At 39.3% G+C, this 18,462-nt stretch overlaps 1 long non-coding RNA gene across 1 annotated transcript in view; it reads left to right on the forward strand.

Moving 5' to 3' along the window:
* LOC117202681 (uncharacterized) overlaps positions 1 to 13,648 on the forward strand; it is a 41,934-nt gene extending 28,286 nt beyond the window's left edge. The window contains exons 4-6 of the long non-coding RNA XR_007479899.1: positions 3 to 3,629; positions 5,869 to 5,986; positions 13,291 to 13,648. This is a non-coding gene — a long non-coding RNA (uncharacterized LOC117202681). The remainder of the gene's footprint in view (positions 1 to 2; positions 3,630 to 5,868; positions 5,987 to 13,290) is intronic.
* Positions 13,649 to 18,462: the final 4,814 nt, after the last annotated feature.

The raw sequence follows: 18,462 nt of genomic DNA on the forward strand, positions 1-18,462 counted from the left end.
AGGAATATCAGGCATCAGTAAGAAGATGGAGAAAATCTGCTTTGTGTGGGAGAACTCAAGAGAATGTTCTGGCCTTTGGGTGTTGACTGAAAAACCATACCCCGAAGCTATTCAGAGGAAGGAATGTAGGTAAAAAGCAAAAATGATTTTGCATGTTAGAGGTTTAGGGAAAAGATTTGATGGCAAATAAGGCAGAATATCATCTTTCTCAATTATAAAGTTGTGGGATGTCATCTATCCATGGTAAAGACCCATCTCCTCCATCTCCACACATAAAGTGGACAATTGCAAACCCCACTAACACAGTATACATGGTAACCCCAAATACACACAGTGCACCTTGATCTCAGGTCTTAGTGCTTCACAGGGTTAATCGATCTGTTTCTCTTGAAAGGACTGCATCTAATCCTTTAAGTATTAGGAAGTGGATTGCTAATCCATAAACAAAAGAGAAAAGCAAGTCCCTGTGCTACCTGAATGATAGGTAAATCTTCCATTCAGGAGTTCATTGCTATTAAGGAGACAACACCTCTGCTGAGAATTAAGCCTAAACTGAGGTAAAGTGGACCTTGAGATTAGGAGAGAAAAAGAACCAGTACACAGTGCTGATGTGTCAGGTAAAGAACAAGGAAGGAGGCAAGCTGAGTCCTTTAGTAAGGTGTGTGTGTGTGTGTGTTTAAATAGAATAAGAAAACTGGATGTTTAAATCAACAAAATGCAGAAGATAAATTAGTGTGTAAGATGGGCATTAATAAGCATATATTTTACTATTGGAAAAAAAAGTTTTAAAAAAAGGAACTAGTTTAAAGCAAGATAGTTTCCTTTTTAGTTTTCTTTTATTTACCAAATATGGTAAAACTGTAGCAGCTACAGACTTAACAGAAGTAAAACAGATGATGTTATTAGGAAGTCACAAATGCACTGGTTTTAGACTTCGTTGGCTTTTAAAAATAAAACGGGGACTTCCCTGGTGGTGCAGTGGTTGAGAGTCCACCTGCCAATGCAGGGGACACAGGTTCGAGCCCTGGTCTGGGAGAATCCCGCATGCTGCGGAGCAACTGGGCCCGTGCACCACAACTACTGAGCCTACGCTCTAGAGCCCGCGAGCCACAACTGCTGGGCCCATGTGCCACGGCTACTGGGGCCTACACACCTGGAGCCCGTGCTCCGCAACAAGAGAAGACATGACAATGAGAAGCCCGCGCACCGCAACGAGGGGTAGACCCCGCTCGCCGCAACTAGGGAAAGCCCGAGCGCAGCAGCAAGGACCCAACACAGCCAAAAATAAAATTAATTTGTTAATTAAAAATAAAATAAAATAAAACAGTTGCCCTTTTTATTTTCCATTCCATATTACATATTAAATACTCTCAAATATCTAAAGGACCCCAATCAGAATTTTTTAATAAAATAATCTTGACGTGACTTCTTTCTTATGAATTTACTAAAATACTTGAGAGGAGAAAGAATAGTTAAAAAGTTAAATAGTTAAAAAGACATATCCTATGATTGTAATCTACTTTTAATCTAACTAGAGACTAAATTAATTACTAATTTTTATGCCTGCTTTATTATAAAATGGTAGCCCAGTTGTAAACAAGTTACTCTGATTTTATGTCAAAAGACTAGCACAAGTGAAAACAGAAAGTCTAGAGTTTAGTTAATAGTAGTGTATTATACCAATGTTGGTTTCTTATTTTGGCAGCTGCAATACAGTAAGATAAAATGTTAACATTGGTGGAAACTGGCTGAGAGTAATATGGGAACTCCCTGTAAATAAAAGAGTAAAAAGAGTCTTTGTGACTCTTCTGTAAATATAAAATTATTCTAAAAGAAAAAGGTTATGATTTTCTAAAAAGCCTAGCACACGATATTTATAACAATGGGTGTAAGGATATAAGGATAATGGCTTGCTCAATATTATCCAGATGATTACTGCAATCATGAAAATTATACATAAAAAGCTTGTTAATTAATATTTTGGACTTTTCTAAGTAAAATCTATGTTTAAAAATTCAGCTCAGACTATCAGTTCTAAACAAGTAATCTATAAAGCACAATCAGACTACGAACAGTTCTCTAATTTGGGGGATATTAGAATACCCAGAAATAGTCTTTCTTGAGACCAAAATAAGTTGGATGAGACCATCTGAACAAAAGAAAGTTATTGTCTGCCAGTTTCTCCTGCATTTCTGGTTAATTTGGAAGGAAAAGTAAAGAACTGCAAGGAATCAGATGTCCATATATATCTTCTTTTTCCATTTTTTTCTGATATTCAGATATTTCTGAAATCAGGGCAGTTGGTAAGATCTAAAAACCCAGGAGACAGAGCTCTTTTAATAAGTGATTTTGTAGAGCTCATTAAAGATATCACATGCCTTCTTATTAAATTAACTAACTAACTAACCCAAAGAACCTGTGTCCAGTCCCGCCACAGTTCTTGGCATTTAGTCTTAGAGAGCTGGCAGACAGTAGCCCATGGGCCACATCTGGCCTGTTGTTCTTATTTTTAAAGCCCATGAATTAAGACTGGTTTTTACACTTTTATTTTTTTTTTGCGGTACGCGGGCCTCTCACCAATACGGCCTCTCCCGCCGCAGAGCACAGGCTCCGGACGCGCAGGCTCAGCGGCCATGGCTCACGGGCCCAGCCGCTCCGCGGCATGTGGGATCTTCTCGGACCGGGGCACGAACCCGTGTCCCCTGCATCGGCAGGTGGACTCTCAACCACTGCGCCACCAGGGAAGCCCTAGGTTTTTACACTTTTAAATAATTGAAGAAAAAAAGACCAAAAGGAGAATATTTCATGACACATGAAATGAAATTCAACTTTTAGCATCTGTAAATAAAGTTTTATTAGAACACACCAATATCTCTATGGCTGCTTTTCTGTTACAAAGGCAGAGCTGAATAGTTGTGACAGAGATGATAAAATCTAGCATATATACTGGCCCTTTAGAAAAAAAGTTTGTCCATTCTATTATAGACAACTTCCCCCATATACACACACCTCCCTCTTGGTTTTCAGAGCAGTGTTCTCATTTGACTTTCCAGCTAACTGCCACTCTGGAATGTAAGCAGCCATACGACAGGCTTGGTCTGGTGAGGACAGGACAAGGAGTGTGCTTAGCTAGGAGGGGCCTGGCAGACACTAATACAAAGGTAAGATGTCAAGTACTGGAAGAGCTAATATATGGCTGAAGAGGCTGGGCAGGTCCTGGTGATCTGATAGAAAGGTCCCATTTTAGGAAGTCAGCCGAGGAATGGGGAGACAGGAATAGGAGACATGATATGAGTGGTCTAGGAAGAGCCTAGAAGGTCAGAGTTTGCAAGAGCTGCATGAACAAGCAGGGTGAAACCAAACCCACATTCTAATCTTGAGACAAAGGTCACTGCCCCATTTTACCCTGCTATCTGGGGTTGGATGGCATTAGGTCCAAAACTACTAATGACATTCAGAAGAAAATCAGGGACGTGAGGGGAACCCTACCTTCTCATAGATTCAACTCCTGTGATGGATGCTGAAGAAAAACCGCTTATCTCTCGACCACTAGACTTTCCTTGATACTGGTCTTCCTCCACTTACAATGGTGTTACGTCCTGATGAACCCATCGTAAGCTGAACATATCGTAAGTCAAAAATGCATTTAATACACCCAACTTATGGAACCTCATAGCTTAGCCTGGCCCACCTTAAACGTGCTCAGACACTTACATTAGCCTACAGTTGGGCAAAATCATCTAATACAAAGCCTAGTTCATAATAAAGTGTTGGATATCTCATGTTATTTATTGAATACTATACTGAAAGTGAAAAACAGAATTGTTTACCCTCGTGCCTGAGTGGCTGACTGGGAGCGGTGGCTCGCCGGCCGCCACCCAGCATCACAAGAAAGTATCATACTGTTTAGCACTTGCCCAGGAAAAGATCAAAATTCAAAATTTGAAAGACGGCTTCCACTGAATGCATATCACTTTCACACCATTGTGAAGTTGAAAAATAAGTCAAACCATCATAAGTCAAACCATCGTAAGTTGGAGATGATCTGTATACAGTTCCACAAAGTATTGATTACAAGATATCTTTACTTTTATATCTTTACCTTGGGGCAGAAGCTTGTCCTTCTTTCATGACTAGGCCATATATCTAGTTCCATTATTAAAGTGAAAAGCTATCTTACCCATCTCCCAAGCAAGCTAATCTCCCTCATATGTCACTAGAAGTCCCCAGTGCCTACATTCATCCCAGTTCCCATCAGACTATACAGGAAGTATACACTGTAATGAACAATAGTTGGGCGATGAAAAGTGACAAAAAGAGGGAAGTCATTAAGTTGTGCTGGAATAGCCAGGAATAAAAATAGATAATTTTTTTGATTTGATAAATCAAGTGTAGTGGAATAAGTATGTTTTAAAATGTAAAGATAAATACTAAAAAGAGCAGAAAGAAGGAAGAAGTGGTAATAATTTCATCAGTGCTGATAGTATGGGGTCAATTGGTCCTGTCTAAGGAGTAGAGGATTAAATGTATTACATAAATTTACATTTATAAAGAACCATTACGTTAGGAGTTTGGGATTAACATATATACACTACTATATATAAAGTAGTTAACCAACAAAGACCTACTGTATAGAACAGGGAACTATACTCAATATTTTCTTATAACCTATAAAGAAAAAGAATCTGAAAAATATATATATATATGTATGTATGTATATATATATATATATATATATATATATGTCTGAATCACTTTGCTGTGCACCTGAAACTAATACAACATTGTAAATCAGCTATACTTCAATAAAAAAATAATTTTTTAAAAACAAAGGTAACTGCTGGGGTAAAAATGCAAATATGTATTTCCTTATAACCCACACCCATACCCACAGAAGAAAATACAGTCTGAGTATTGAAAGATTTAAACAGTAACAAAACAAAACACCACAAACAAACAAAAAACAACCAATCCAGAAAACGTTCTACAAAATGTGATGCAGAGTGAAGACCAAACGTATATGTATATGAGCTAATTAACTCCAACAGGCACTGTTGCCTACCCAACAGCCATTGCCCTGCCTTTTGCCTGTTTTTTTGTACTCTACTTTTGTTTGGAGCATGTACCCAGCCCTATGGGATGAGTCACTATTGGCTAAGCTGGGCATGGGTATTCTGTGTCCTTTTGTCAGCATCCCTTACATCTAAGAGTAGCCAGGAGTTGACTGAAGGAAAATGTACAACCTAAAAGTTTCAAGTTATGTTTTAACCGGGGACCTTACTGAAGACTGTATAGCCCAGGAGACAGCCTCTCAGATAGCTCTGAGGAACTGTTCCGAAGAGGGAAGGGAGGAGCCAGGGTATACAGGACTTTTTGTTGGGAAACAAAAACACCCCCTTGCCCAGAAAAAAAAAAACCCATGTCGTCAAACATCAAAAGATTACTGCTAATCACAAAAAAACATCTCAAGTTAATGATTTTAGTGCCTGTCTGTGTATGGGAAGATGCAAGAGTCTGGACTCATTGAAATTATTCCTTAGATGTGTATCTTAACTATCTAGGGCCAGTATCCTGTTTTTCTCCATCCCGAATTCTCCTCAGGGTGCACCACTGGGGTGACTGCAGTGGCTGATGGCTTGATTACAGGCAACATTCGTTGTTTACTGGAATGGCAGGCAGGCAATTTTTTTTTTTTTTTATACACTGGTATATGACCCATTTTTATGGCCAATGAGACTTGAGGGGACATCTACTGCAGGGCACCGGAAAATATAGTTTTTTCCCCTGATAAGAGTAGCCCCAGGAGGATAGAACCTTTTACCCTGGCTACCCTTTGTTTTCTGCCTTTGAATGTGCCTGTGATGTTAGGAGCTGTGGGAGCCATCTTGTGTTCATGAATCAACAAGAATAAGGGCTGGCAGAGCAGAGGGAAGGAGCCTGAGATCTGATGACTTTGCTGAATGAAGGCCAGCTACCGAGTTGCAGAGTGAGTCATATCTTTCTTTGCAACTTTCATTTCTGTCTTCAGGCCTATAGTACAAGGAGGTCATGATTAATCTTGCTTAGCAAAATATTCCCCTCCAAAGCTTTTAACCATTTGCCTTTGCAGACGTTTAGGTATTTCACTTGCAGCAGAGAAGAGTTGACTTTGTACTAAAAATCTTCCTAGCAGAGACTCTTCCCAGCTTCAGATTACATAAGTGACCTTTAGCTTGTGGCATAGAATTCCAGATCACTGGAAATGGCAATGCAATAACGGAAAATGATTCAGAAGGAGCTTCTTGAGGTCACACACTTGGGTTACATAAACTGCTTCAAACAGCCTTTAATTCTTTATTCTTATACATGCTTAAGCTCCTATTAGTTATTGGGTATTACTACTGCTTGGTATCTTTTACTGATTTCAACAATGACCTCTTTTTAGCTAAATCCATTATTCTTCTCCGGTTCTTCATTTTCTTGACGTCTCTATTGCATTTTTAGAAAACAATTACTCCTACCCTCAAATGCTCTCTTCCTTGACTTCCGTCCTATTTGCTAGCAGTTTCTTCTCTTCTCATTGCCTTTGATTCCTCACGCCACCCCTTCGCGGGATATTCCCTTTCCCCAGTCCTTTGCTCCCTACTTCTTTATTCTTTCACTCAAGGTCACATCATCTTCCCTACAGCCATTACCTCTGTGCTAACAAAGGCCTGTGCTACTTTCTCACTTAAATTGTAGCCCCCCCACTGCTTCTTGCTATTTCCTCTTAGATATTTCACTGGTACTGCAATTTGAACGTATCTCCCTTCTCAGACTGGCTCCTTTTTCCATTTTCCTGCCTGTGGTCATGGCACGGTCATTTTCTTAGTCGCTGCTGTTGTTTGGTAGAAACGGAAGAAATTTAAGTTGGCTCAAACAGCAGAACTTTATTTTCTTACAGTTCTGACGGCTAGGAGTCCACGATTAAGGCGTTGACAAGTTTAGGCCTTTCTCCTTGGCTTGTTCATGGCTGCCTTCTTGCTGTGTCTTCATATGGTCTTTTCTGTATCCACACACATCCCTCGTGTCTCTCCCTCTCTTTTTTTTGTCTCTCCCTCTTTTTGTAAGGACACCGGTCATATTGGATTAGTGCTGACCCTAATGACCTCGTTTAACCTTAATTACGTCTTTAGAGGATTTATCTCCTGATGCAGTCACACTCTGAGGTGTGCTGGGAATTCGGTGGGGAGGGGCATAATTTCATCCATTATAGTCACCCAGGCCATAAAACTTTGTTCTCCTCTTTACTTATCTCCATTATCTTCTATCCAGACATTTAGTCTTCTAGACTTTTCCTATTGTGTCTAAATCTGTTTCTTTACCACCATTCCCAGTGCCGTTCTCAGACCTTAATCGATTCTAAATTTCCTTGCCTAGTCTTTATAAGGCCCTCTATAATGACTCACCTAATCTTTTCTTTTGGTATTTTTGTCAAGGCCATTCATGTTTGTAAGAAATATAAATGCTAATCATCAAAAGGAACAGTCCTCTGCCCTAATCCCAGGCCCATCGCCCAGATGTAGCCTCCATGTAGAGCCGAATACTGTGCCAGGAGTACATTTTTTCCTTAAGATCCACTGTTCTTAGAGACTAGAAGCAAGATAGTTTGTGACACATATGAGTTCCAAAAACTAGAATAGATTTTTACTGAATAGTGGTATAACTGATGGTATATGTTTCTTAAAGGTCCAAATGTAATTTTAAAAATGGAAAAGGAAAAAAAAGACCCACTGTTAACAATCCCTGGGCCATCCGAAATAAACTGCTCTTAACAACCATACAAATACATCCTCTTTTCTGTCACTCCACCAGTTGCTCAAAAATCTTGCCACATTTAGTTCATTTCATATTTGGACATTTTCTAATTATCTTTAGAGCTTCTAATTATTATTTTTTTCCTTATTGAAAGGTATGTTAGTTTCCTAGGGCTGCCATAACAAATTACCACAAACTAGATGGCTTAAAACAATATACATTTATTCTCTCATAGTTCTGGAAGCCTGAAGTCAAGGTGTTGGGAAGGGGATGCTCTCTCGGGGCTCTAGGGAAGAAGGCTTTCTTGCTTCTTTCTAGCTTCTGTGGACCAGCAATCTTTGACATTCCTTGACTTGTAGTTTCATTACTCAGTTTCTGCCTGCATCTTCACGTGGCCTTCCTCCTTGTGATTCTGTGTATGTCTCCTCTTCTTGTAAGGACACCAGTCATTGGATTTAGGGACCACCCTAAATCCAGGATGTTTTCATCTTGAGATCCTTAACTAATTACATCTGCAAAATCCCTATGTCCAAATAAGGTCACTTTTTTTTTTTTTTAAGGGTGTTGTTTTTCACTTTGTTTCACGAAAAGAAATATTTACCAGGTTACCAAGAAAATGCATAAGGCAACAAAAAGTACCAGAAAAAAAAAGACAGAATGTGCATTTGAGTTCAGCTAAATCTTAGTATCTAGCATGTTGACTGGTACAACTTCCAGATTTGCAGTGTATTCTTGATTGAGGATCCAGATTCCAGTCTTCTTTTTCTCCATTAACTCTCATTTTTTAGGGTTAGATCTGTATTCCCTTAAAGGTTTTCTTCTCTTTCCACAAAGGGACAAAAATTCAGGTCAAAAACTGTAGTCACATCCCAGGCTTGAGAAAATAATTGGTAGTTAAATAATGAAAGCGGTTATTCCTCCCCTACACATTCCCAAAAGAGAACATGAAGGCTGGATAATTATAATTGGCTTTTTGACCATCAACCCCCAACAGGATTTTTCCATCCTACCATTGAAGTGTTGGGTTCTCAACACTGTCCAAGAATCTGGAGTGAATGTTCTTGTCTTCTGCTGAACTTAAAGCTTCTGTTTGGAGTAACATAAACCAAGACTAGTTTCCCTTTCATGCAACAGCCCTTCATGTGTTTGAAGATGGCTACTCTGCTGCCGCTGAGCCATCCTCCCATCAACTAAGAAATGCCCCAGTTCTTTCAATCATTCTTCAAATAACTTGACTTGAACACCCATAACTCTACCCAGCTTATCTGTGCCTTCTAGACAGTGCAATTCTTCAGTATGCCTGAGTGTGTACCTAAAACTAAACACAATACCCCAAAGGTGACATCCTATCCTGCCCAGAGAGATGTGGTTACTTCCCATCAGCCATGCAGTGTTTCCTTTAATGCAAACTAAGTTTGGGGACTATTTTAAAGTATCTGCATCCACTGTTGTACCAAGCTTGTGATGAACTAAAGTCTTTATCTTTTATTTTAAGACTTAATACCATTCTGAGTCTTTAATTGCACTTATGCAATTGATTTTAAAAAAAACCTAAATATGAGATTTTACATTTATTCCTATTAAATATATCTTGAAGCTTCCAGCCCACAGAGGCCATATTGATACTCTCATGAGCTCTGAGGGCCAGAAGGTCACATTTTGAGGTTCCATGTGGACATGAAGTTTCAGGGGACACTATTCAACCCACGATAAGGGAAAAATATGACTTGCTCAGTATATCATTAATGTTTTTCCCACCCTAACTACTTTGAAGAAAGAGGGAATTATGGTCCAAAATGAACCCAGGAGCTCAAACAATGTCATCACTGCCTTGTTTCTCTCCAACACTATGGCTTTGTTTTCCTCTATGTTGGCTTCATTCCCAAGCAAGCTTACCTCATGTGCCAGCAAAGATAGGTTCTAGCATCTCTCTAGGCTCATCCTCTTCATAGATTATGATCCAAGAAAAAATACAAATGACTTTGCCGATAGTTCCAGCAAAATACCTAAGGAAGTCTCAGATAGACCTTGTTTGGCTCATCTCTGAACCAATCACTGTGGTCAGGGGAATGAACAAATCTTGCTCAGCCTAACCTGGGTCACATGCCCACCCTAGTATGAGAGGTGAAATGACCGTACCTAAACCACAGGGAATAAGAATGGGGAAGGATGGTGCCTTAAGAGATCCTTGGTAGATGAAAATCACATTATTCCTTGCAAAGCTGAAAATAGCTTTATCAATAGCTTGATTGATAGTTTAACTGTACATAAAATTCTAGGTTTATGATAATTTTCTTCCAAAATGTCTAAAGGAATATTTCATTGTTTTCTTTTTCCCCAGAATTTATTATGAAAAAGTTCAAAAGTACAGAAAAATTGAAAGCATTTTATGTGAACACCCATATGTCTATCACCTAGATTCTATGATTGTTACATTTACATTATCAAATATCTATCCATTATTCATCCCTCTATTCATCTATTGATCCATCTTATTTCTTAGGCATTTCAAGATCAGTTTCCGACATTACTGCACTTTACTCCCAAACACTTTGGCATGCATATCATTACCTAGAGTTCAATATTTGTTTATAACTTTTTAATTTGAGTTAAAATTTGTATACAACAAAAGGCAAAAATCTTACGGGTACCATTCAATGAGTTTTGACACTGCAACCCAAATCCATATCAAGATACAGAACGTGATGTTCCTTCATGTCCCTTTCCAGTAAACCCCTGTACCTGCCCCTCGCAGAGACAACCGTTATTCTGGGTTTTTTTTCAATCATAGGTTAATTATGCCTGTTCTAGGACTTCATGTAGATGGATTCATACAGTATTCATTCTTTGTAAGAATTATTTTATTCTACATAATGTTTTCATTTATTTATTTTTACATAATGTTTTTGATGTTCATCTACATCATAGTCTGTATCTATTCCACTGTATGAATGAATATACCACAGTTTATCCATTCCCCTATCGATAGACACATGGGGGCTGTTTCCAATTTTCAGCTATTATAAATAAAGCTGTTATACACATTCTTGTACACATGTTTTTGTGGGCATAGTTTTCAACTTTCTTGGACAGACACTTAGGAGTGGAATTGTTGAGTCATAGAATAGCTGTAGGTTTCATTTTATAAGGACCTGCCAGATCTTTATGCAAAGGAGTCGTACCGTTTTATAGTCTTCCAACAATATATGAGAGTTCTAGTTGCTCCACAATCCTTGCCAACATTTGTTGTTGTCAGTCTTTTCAATTTCAGCCATATTGATGAATATGTTGTGATGTTTCATTTTGATTTTAGTATTCATTTTCTAATGTCTAATGATTTTGAGCACTTTTTCATGTGCAATTCATGTATTTTCTTTTAGATAGTGTCTAAGCAAATCTCTGAACTTGCATATTTACTAAGCCCGTGCGCCACAACTACTGAGCCTGTGTGCCACAACTACTCCCATATGAATATCCAGTAGTTTTAGCAACGTTTAAAAAAAGATTCTGTTGTTTTTCTGACGTCTGATAATTGCATATAGCCTGTTGCCAGTCTGATTTTTTTTTTCCTTTGAAGTTGACCTATTTTCTCTCATCTCTGAGTGCTTTCTGGATCTTCTCTTTTCCTTAGTACATCTAATATTATCTTGCTTATCTTTCAGTATACCCTTTGAATCTGAAGATTCCTGGCTATCTTAGTTTTGGCATATTTTCTTCAATGATTTCTATAACATCTTCTATGTTGCACTTTCTTTGAGCTTTCTTTCTGGAATTCCTATTGGTTAGATCTTGGACCTGGATTGGACCTCTAGGTCTTTTATATTTTTGCTTTATTTTTTGGTCTTTTTCTGTTTTCTAATGTCATATTACCACCTTTCTAGAAAAAATTTCAGTTTGGCAAGCATATTTTTAATTTCCAAGTGGCTGTTCTTGACTTTCTTGTTTTCCAAGTGTCTCTTATTATAGCACCCTGTTTTTGTTTTTTGTTTTTTTGTGGTACGCGGGCCTCTCACTGTTGTGGCCTCTCCCGTTGCGGAGCACAGGCTCCAGATGCGCAGGCTCAGCGGCAATGGCTCATGGTCCCAGCTGCTCCACGGCATGTAGGATCTTCCTGGACCGGGGCACGAACCCGTGTCCCCTGCATCAGCAGCCGGACTCTCAACCACTGCGCCACCAGGGAAGCCCCCAGCACCCTGTTTTTTACATTAGGTGTTCACTGTCTTATAGAATACCTCTGAGAATATTAATTAGAGGTTTGAAAAAATCTTTTTCTGTTACCCAAGTTGGTTCTTGTGAGGTCAGCTTTTATTTTTGCTTCTTCTGTTTTTTGGGATTTTTTTTTCTTTTCTGTTTCATGTAGCTGATTTCCCTTGTGTATCCAGTGATGTGAGGGTGCTTTTTTTAACATTTGAAAAAGAGGAAATAGGCTGATTTTTTCCTTCAACTGTTACATATCAGGCTGTTTTCTGCTAGTTAATTTCCTGGAAAAACAGAAGAGATTTGACAGAAAATTCTGTGTTCATGAGCAGAGCTTGCTAAACAGGGAGGCTTCTAGTTACAAGGAAAGGCTAGGGAGCCAGAGAGAGGAGGGTTTACCTGGACGGCTACCACTCACCTTAGCATTAGTTCATCAGTATTTAATTAAAGTTATTGTCTGCTTATTGTCCTGTTCCCATTACTCTTAGCTTTTATGGCTTTATTCATTTAAAAAATTCTTTACTGCTCTTTAAAATTGTGTATTGTAAGGGAGGGGAGACAAAAGTTTTTGCTTAGACTGCTGTTTTGAACCTAATCTTCTATCTTTTAAAAATTATTTCCTGCTCTTTCTAAATGGGCATGTTCCACTATATTTAGGTTGTTACGTTTACTGTCTCATGGATATACCAGACTAGTAGCTACCTTCTTGCCCTCAGTTATTGTGTTTCTTTTCCAGATATTTCCTTCTTCTCTTCGCCCTCTTCTTCCACCTAGGCCTAATGAAATTTTTTCCCAACTTTTGAAGCTAACTTGAGCACACTTCCTCCATGAATCCCATCTGTTTAATCCAGCTTTCATTGACATCCCTTTCATCTTACTACTATCCAACTCAGTACCTGTCATTCACAATTCAGCTCTTTTTTAAAAAAATATTTATTTGGCCGCGCCAGGTCTTAGTTGCAGCACACAGGATCTTCACTGTGGCATGTGGGATCTAGTTCCCTGGCCAGGGATCGAACCCGGGGCCCCTGCATTGGGAGCATGGAGTCTTAACCACTGGATCACCAGGGAAGTCCCCACAATTCAGCTCTTAATTATACAGGCTAGTGTTGCTCATACTTGTTTCAGATATTTATTATTATGTTGGTAACTATTAAAAACTCTTTGGGAACAGGTTTTTTTTCTGTCCTTCAAAACACGTAGTATAGTATGCATGTGTAGTAGATATTCAGTAAGTATTTGTAATAACTTCCCTACTATTTGCAAGAAAGGAGGCAGATGACAGCTTTTTTTTTTTTCCTTTCTTTCTGGAAACAGTAGGAGACCTGTCTTTGAATTGGAAGCTGAAGTGGGGACACTCCATTCCGGGCAGAAGAAATGCTTATTCTTCTCCACTAAGGAAAAAAACAAGTTACATAGCATAAATGTTCTCTGAAAGCAATGGAGATAGAATGATCCACCAGAGTTGAATCAACAGAGGCAAGAGTGGTTTGGAAAAAAACCAAAGTAACAAAATGTGATTTAAAAATACATTTTACAGGGCTTCCCTGATGGCGCAGTGGTTGAGAGTCCGCCTGCCGATGCAGGGGACACGGGTTCGTGCCCCGGTCCGGGAAGATCCCACATGCTGCGGAGCAGCTGGGCCCATGAGCTGTGGCCGCTGAGCCTGCGCGTCCGGAGCCTGTGCTCCGCAGCGGGAGAGGCCGCAATGGTGAGAGGCCCGAGTACCGCAAAAAACAAAAAAAAACAAACATTTTACAGTCTAGAATTCCACAACATTTCTAACAGTGGGTTCTCACAACATTGCTAACAGTGTCATTTTCAGTTAAAAAGGAAAGAGGTCTAGTGGTGGAACAAGAGCAAGAGGATTAGTTATAAGTGCTGTTCACCAAATATATCAGCTTCACCAACCTTCTGGGCACATGGTAGGTTTGTACTGCCTTGATCCCATGAAGTTAGGGGTAGCCATGCAACTTGTTTTGGCCAAAGAAATGAGAGTGGGAGTGATGTCCCTTCCAGGTGGAAGCTTTAAAAGCCAGTGAGGGATTTGCCATATTCCTGTTTTCTGCTTCAGTGGTCATGGAAGCATGTGATGCTCCATAATTCTGAATTCTTAAAAGTCCATAGTGAACAGTCTGAAGACCTGTGATGGAAACATAGTGTGACAGATAAACCTTTGTTGTTTAAAGCCATTGAGTATAAATTATTGCTGTCCAGGGTCAAGCAAACTACAGCCTGCGGGCCAGCTGTTGTGGTAAAACAGCGATGCACATTTGTTTATGTATTGTCTATGGCTGCGCTCATGTTACAACTGAGTTGAATAGTTGCAACAGAGACTGTGTGGCCTTCAAGTCAAAAGTATTTACTATTACTCTTTAAGAAAAAGTTTGCTGACCTCTGACCTAGCCTGTCTTGCCTGTGATAGAACTAGAGGTCTTTGATAAGTGCCCTTATGCGGCCATTATCTGTTTTGTGCACAACGCAAATGATGTTTATAATAGCCAGCCTCCAAGATAGCCCGGATGATCCCCATCTCTTGGTGTTCACACCCTTGTGCATTTCCTTCTCACACTGAATAAGGGCTGACTTGTATGACCAATGTGGAAGTGATGCAGTGTAGCTTCCAAGCCTATGTCATGAAAGACACTGTCACCTCCATCTCCCCCTCTCTGAGATCACTCTGGAGGAGGCCAGCTACCACCATGTTCTGAGGACACTCAAGAAGCCCTATGGAGAAGCCCATGTGGTAAGAAACTGCGGCCTCCTGCCAAGTCATGTGAGTCAAGCCTTCAGATGACTGCAGCCTTGGCCAACATCTTGACTGCAACCTCATGAGTGACTCTGAGCCCAGATCACCCAGTTAAGCTACTCCTGAATCCTGATCCATGGAAATTATGAGATAGTAAATGTGTTGTTTTAAACCACTAAGTTTTGGCATAATTGGTTATGAAGAAATAATTAATGCAAGGTTCAAATGAAAAAGTGTATTGGTACTCTATATGCTTATATATATATTTGTACATAGAACTTTATATACACACATTATTTTATTTTATTACTAGACAAAGAATTTATGTACTTTAATAATTAGAGTATACTTGTGTGAATATAGATAGGTGGAGTCATCCTGTGAAGGAAATTATTATACATATATGTTATCTTCCCCATTTGCTTTTCAACACCTTAATCTTTGTGGAATAAAGGGTGAAATGTGTTCTGGGAAAGAAGGGAAAAAAATTCCCCAAATATTTAAATTTTCCTTGATATGTTAACTGCTCAATTTGCTTTAAGTTCTTTGTAAAAGAATTGGGTAGAATGAATGGAGCAAACTTTTTTTTTTTATTGGAGTAAAATTGCTTTACAATGTTGTGTTAGTTTCTGCTGTACAATGAAGTGAATCAGCTATATGTATACCTATATCCCCTCCCTCTTGGACCTCCCTCCCACCCCACCCCTTCATCCCACCCATCTAAGTCGTCACACAGCACCAGGCTGAGCTCCCTGTGCTATACAGCAGGTTCCCACTAGCTATCTATTTTACACATGGTAGTGTATTTATGTCAAACCTAATCTCCCAATTCGTCCCACCCTCCCCTTCCCTCCGTGTCCACATGTCTGTTCTCTACGTCTCTATTCCTGCCCTACAAATAGGTTCATCTGTACCATTTTTCTAGATTCCACATATATGCATTAATATACGATATTTGTTCTTCTCTTTCTGGCTTACTTTACTCTGTATGGCAGACTCCAGGTCCATCCACATCTCTACAAATGACCCAATTTCGTTCCTTTTTATGACTGAGTAATATTCCATTGTATATATATGTACCACATCTTCTTTATCCATTCATCTATCGTTGGACATTTAGGTTGTTCCCATGTCCTGGCTATTGTAAATAGTGCTGCAATGAATATTGGGGTACATGTGTCCTTTTGAATTATGGTTTTCTCAGGGCAGGGTATATGCCCAGTAGTGGGATTGGAGCAAACTCTTTATAATACTTTATTTCTAATGGTGATCATGTATTTCTAACAAAAGTGTTAGAAGCCAGATTTTTCCAATTCACTGCTATAACCTTCCTATATACATTAAATGGAATAGTTAGTAATAGCATTTGGAATTTGGGGAGTGACAGGGAAGCAAGAAAGATCTTTGAAGTGAAGTTAATAGTGAAGAAGCAGAAGTCAGTGGGAGCCAGGGTTCAAGGAAAATGAAATTAAAATGTTTCTGATGGCATTTACTTTTTCTTTTACAAATTGAGACTAACAGACAAAGATAATGGGTAAAAAATTCCTTCTCAAATAGTATCAGCAGATTCTTCTGGACAGCAGTCTGTACATCTTTAACCCAAAGTATAAACAGGAGGGCGTGAAGTAATATTTTTGGATAATACCTGTAGACATAAAGCATGAGAAGTAGAAAAGAAAAAAGGGAAGTTAGGAGAGAGAAAGAAAGGAAGTGGGGAAAGAAGAAGAGGTTAAACAATAAAGAAAAAACATAGTGTGGTGTAAGTGCTCCCCAGCTTATTCGTCTGGTTCTTAACTGTGTTCCAAACTTAGGATAATGCTGGTTACCTGGCCAAATCTTATTTTCCAAGCCTGTAACTTGCTTTAGGCCTTCAGGAAATATTCAACTATCAGGCTGCAAATAAGTACTGACCTCCACAGTTCGGGCCTACATGAAAGTAGGGTAAGCCTAGAGGAGAAATTAACTATCTCCTTATGTTCCCCCCACACCCCAGAAAAGGCCCAGAAAACAAATATAATTTTTCCTTTTATATCATTTTTTTGAGTAACCATGTGACTGCTGTGGATGGGCGGGCTGTATGTGCCAGAGTGTGTGCTGTGAATAAACGCTCTTGGACTGTGGAATTTTATTGCCCCATATTATCAGTTACCTTAGATGGTACACCTGTAAGGTTGAAATCTGGAGACCAGGCTCTGGTGCTGCTGCTTTTAGGATCAAACTGGAGAGTTTCAGAACTAGTTCTCTAGGCCTGGATTGACTTAAGCATAAACTTGTTCTGTATAGATGTTTATCATGCTTATTAAACTGTAAGTCATACATATGACCAAAATCAAGGCCCATGTCTGATAAACTTAACAGCATTAATGAAGGGAGACAAAATATTTGAGAATTCCTGAAACAGCTAGTATGCTTACTGGCCGTAATTGTAGTTATAGAGAAAACTGAGCTAGAAGTGTTTTCTTCCTCCAGGGAACATTGCTGCTATTCCTTGGCTCGTGTCACTGAGACCTGACACAGACGCACAGCACACAGTGTCTTAGGATTTGTTCAGCTTGTGACCAGGTGTCTCCAATTCTATTTCATAGGAGCTGAAACTGAAAACTTCATTTTTTACCTCAACATCTGCTCCATCGTGCTTTTTCACGATTATTATAGCAGTGTAAAAAGTTTTCAGTGGTTTCATAGCTAAGGCACCAAAAGCACAAGTAACAAAAGAAAAAACAGATAAAATTGACTTGAACAAAATTTAAAACTTTGTGTTGCAAAGACCACCACCAAGAAAGGGAAAACCCACAACCCATAGAATGGGAGCGAATATTTGCAAATCATATATCTGATAAGGGACTTGTATCTAGAATAAAGAACTCCTGCATCTCAATAATAAAAAGACAAGTAAATCAACTCCAAAAAATGGGCAAAATCTCTGAATAGAAATTTCTCCAAAGAAGATAGAACAGCCAAAAGCACATGAAAAGATGTTCAACACCATTAATCATTATGGAAAGACAAATCAAAACCAATGTCAGATACCCACTTCACACCCACTAGGATGACTATAATCAAAAAGGCAGACAACAACAAGGATGTGGAGAAATTAGAGTCCTTATACACTTCTGACTAAAATGTAAAATGATGCCAACACTTTGTAAAAACAGTCTGGCAGTTTCTCAAATGGTTAAAGATAGAGTTAACATTTGCCCCGTAATTCCATCCAAGAGAACTGAAAACAGAAGTCTACACAAAAACATTTACAGAAATGCTCATAGCAGCAGCATTCTTTTTATTTATTTATTTATGTATGTATGTATGTATGTGTGTACGTTTTGGCTGTGTTGGGTCTTCGTTGCTGCACGCGGGCTTTCTCTAGTTGCGGCGAGCGGGGGCTACTCTTTATTTGCTGTGTGCGGGCTTCTCATTGCGGTGGCTTCTCTTGTTACAGAGCACAGGCTCTAGGCACACGGGCTGCAGTAGTTGTGGCATGCGGGCTCAGGCTCGTGGGCTCTAGAGTGCAGGCTCAGTAGTTGTGGCACACAGGCTTAGTTGCATGTGGGATCTTCCCGGACCAGGGTTTGAACCCGTGTCCTCTGCACTGGCAGGCGGATTCTTAACCACTGTGCCACCAGGGAAGTCCCAGCAGCATTATTCTTACTAGCCAAAAAGCAGAAACAACCTAAAAGTCTATCAGCTGATGAATGGATCAACAAAATATGGAATAGCCATTCAATGGAATGTTATTCGGC

The sequence above is a fragment of the Orcinus orca genome, chromosome 10, assembly GCF_937001465.1.
Source record: "Orcinus orca chromosome 10, mOrcOrc1.1, whole genome shotgun sequence".
Lineage (NCBI taxonomy): Eukaryota > Metazoa > Chordata > Mammalia > Artiodactyla > Delphinidae > Orcinus > Orcinus orca.